The sequence below is a fragment of the Schistocerca nitens genome, unplaced genomic scaffold, assembly GCF_023898315.1.
Source record: "Schistocerca nitens isolate TAMUIC-IGC-003100 unplaced genomic scaffold, iqSchNite1.1 HiC_scaffold_338, whole genome shotgun sequence".
Taxonomy (NCBI): Eukaryota; Metazoa; Arthropoda; class Insecta; order Orthoptera; family Acrididae; genus Schistocerca; species Schistocerca nitens.
Window position 1 is genome coordinate 3,222,563 of NW_026045872.1, and position 3,299 is coordinate 3,225,861.

The 3,299-nt window shown below is 46.9% G+C and overlaps 1 pseudogene; it reads left to right on the top strand.

Moving 5' to 3' along the window:
- Window positions 1-1,068: 1,068 nt before the first annotated feature.
- LOC126227751 (5S ribosomal RNA) lies at window positions 1,069-1,186 on the top strand (annotated as a pseudogene).
- Window positions 1,187-3,299: the final 2,113 nt, after the last annotated feature.

Sequence of the window (3,299 nt, forward strand, 5' to 3'; positions counted from 1 at the left end):
TCTGGTCACATGAACCGCTGTCTTTGAAGACAACATTTTGACACAGACAACGAGGTGTAGGCCAGCGTGGAGAATTGGCGGAAAGCACTGGCGGCTGCCTTCTATGATGAGGCTATTGAAAAGTTGGTACAACGCTATGACAAAAGTCTAAGTCAGAACGGCGACTACGTAGAGAAGTAGCTGAAAGGTGTAGCTAATTGTTACAAGTAAAACATTTCTGATGTTCACTGTGGTTTCAATTTGGCAATCAATCGGAGCTTACTTTCTGAACAGGCCTCGTATTATACCTTCTTGCCACAGCACATTGATGGTGTTGTATTTTCTTCGGGCACCACAGCGCGTCAAGACAGTTGAACACATCCTCTTCGTAAGTCACAAACAAAATTGGTGCGCTATTTCTATGCGGGTGTTCAACCATGCAACTGCTATTCAAGTTCACTCAAGTGTGTAAGCTTCTTAGAGACACGCCGAGAGTCGACAGCCTAGCCCCGAAGCAGATCTCTTCACGGAACGCGAAGGCTGTGAGCTTTGCGGGACACGGAAAAGCAAAAGTTCACAAACGATAGCTGCAAACAGAAGAGCTTAGAGACTTTTGAGGTACTGCGGTAGAAAGACGGCACCCTGGAACGATGAATGAAGAGAAGGAGCCAGGAACATATGTCTACCATACGGGATTCCAAAATCGCCAGCCAGTGATAAGTTGAGATGAAAGGTGAGGTGGAGCAGAAAGGGATTTTGTACCGGAACGTCGTGTAGAGAGTTGGTTTGAGGGCCTGGTATGCACTTTCTCTTCAAATTGAGTCACCCCATTCAGATTTCATTCTGTTCCACGTACGGATTTCCTTTCCAGTCTAATGTGGATTTCATTCCAGTACGATGCCTGCCGTCCGACTATAGTCTTTACGCTCCTTTGCAGTCTGATATCAGCACTGATTCAAGGAGCAAGGAAGATTGTCTTAACGCCCCGACGACATCTAGATCATTAGAGACGGAGCACAAGTTCGGATTGTGTCAAGGATGAGGAAATAAATAGGTTATGCCCTTTCAAAGGAACCATTCTGGCGTTCTGGCAACGGCCTTGCCGCAGTGGATACACCGGTTCCCGTCAGGTCACCGAAGTTAAGAACTGTCGGGCATGGCCGGCACTTGGATGGGTGACCATCCGGGCTGCCATGCACTGTTGCCATTCTTCAGGGTGCACTCAGCCTTGTGATGCCAATTGAGGAGCTACCCGAACGAATAGTAGCGGCTCCGGTCACAGAAAACCATCATGACGAGCGGGAGAGTGGTGTGCTGACCACAGTCCCCTCCTATCCGCATCCTCATCTGAGGATGACACGGCAGTCGGATGGTCCCGATGAGCCACTTGTGGCCTGATGACAGAGAGCTATTCCGGCGTTCGCCTGGATTGACTTAGGGAAATCATGGAAAATCGGAGTCTCGATGGCTGGACGCGGGTTTTAACCGTCGTCCTCCCGAACGCAAGTCCATTGTGCCAACCACTACACCAACTCGCTCGGTACTAATTCAAGTTTGGCTCTGCTAGCACTGAGTCATTCTCATGAGGAACCCCATTCCACTCCATTCCAATTCCTCTGGAACTGTTTCAGCAATTCCGCTTTGCACATTTTTTCATCCTATAAACTAAACTAAAATCGTCCGGAACAGGCCATGAACGCCCAACGGTACAGACCGGCCGCCCTGTCATTCTCACCCCATAGGCGTCACTGGATGCGGTTATGGAGGGGCGTGTGTTCAGCACACCGCTCTGCCGACCGTATATCAGATTCCTAGACCGGAGCCGCTACTACTCAATCAAGTAGCTCCTCAGTTTGCCTGACAATGGCTAAGTGCACCTCGCTTGCCAACAGCGCTCGGCAGACCGGATGGTCACCCACGCAAGTGCTCGGCCAGCCCGACAGCGCTTAACTTCGGTGATCAGACAGGAACCGATGTTACCACTGCGGCAAGGCCTTTGGCCTTTTCATCCTACGCTAATTTCAATTCCTTTCTCCTCTCACTTTCTTGTCAAGCTCTTCCCTGATGCTCTATCCAGATATCAGAGAGGGGCTTCCTGACAGCAAAACGTCCACCGGCCGACCACCAGAACAAAGAGACGCCTGGCCTAGTAGCATTGGGACATCGAAAAGGATCATAATTCGCTTTATTCGCAAAAAAGATCCGTAACGTTCAACTGCAGATATCTAGGGATCATAAACCATGTACCGACCGCTCATCCAAATGCTACCGACGCCGCAGATCGTGACCTACGCCACTCATCGCTCACTGACCGCCAACTCTTCGCCATTGGCAGCTGATACAAGACGAGAGTGAGGTCAAACCGAACTAGCTATCCAGAGTGCCAAGCGCTTCCTCCAGAGTTCCTTCATATCAGACCACTCAGAGGGCGAAGATATCCAAAACCGTTTATATATTTTCTTTGTTTTAATAAACTAATGTTTCAAGTTCCTTACCATGATCACGTCTTAGTTATTCAGATCTGTGGTCCACATGCTTAGGTAGAAGTACTGTTTCAACGAAGACGTCATGGTTTCATTAATGATTATCAAGCCTTGCACTTAGCAAAAAAGAAAGTAATTTAAGTATTCCATATATCTCAGCACAGTTTCAATTAACCACTTTATGGACGCCCACCTTGGGGTATGCAGGAGAAGCATGTTACGACAGTATATACCTTAACAAATAAGCAATAATTTTCCATACAGTTTTCAACAAAAATGCTGTCTTTGTAAGTATGGCATACCTTCAGAACAAGAAAGCAAGAAAATCAAAAAGTATCTGCATCGAGTAAGCATCTTGAAGCAAAAAAATGGTTCAAAAGGCTCTGAGCACTATGGGACTTAACTGCTGAGGTCATCAGTCCCCTAGAACTTAGAACTACTTAAACCTAACTAACCTAAGGACATCACACACACCCATGCCCGAGGCAGGATTCGAACCTGCAACCGTAGTGGCCGCGCGGTTCCACACTGTAGCGCCTAGAACCGCTCACTCCGGTCGGCTATCTTGAAACATTTTCTTGTTATAAAGAATAAATGTTGTCAATAATAGTGTTGAAGCAATCATGCCTTATCGTATAACGACAGGTCATATAACAGAAGCAGATAAGTATAGAATATTTTTAATGAGACAAGCGAACATGCCATACAGGGTGTCACTAATGATGAAAACACTATAAAAGGCGTTTCATGTGCAGCTGATACTTTTAAAAAGCACTCTTTGAGAAGGAGTCAGAGAATGGACTCATGAAGTTAAGAAGAGAAGCAAAATAGTACATA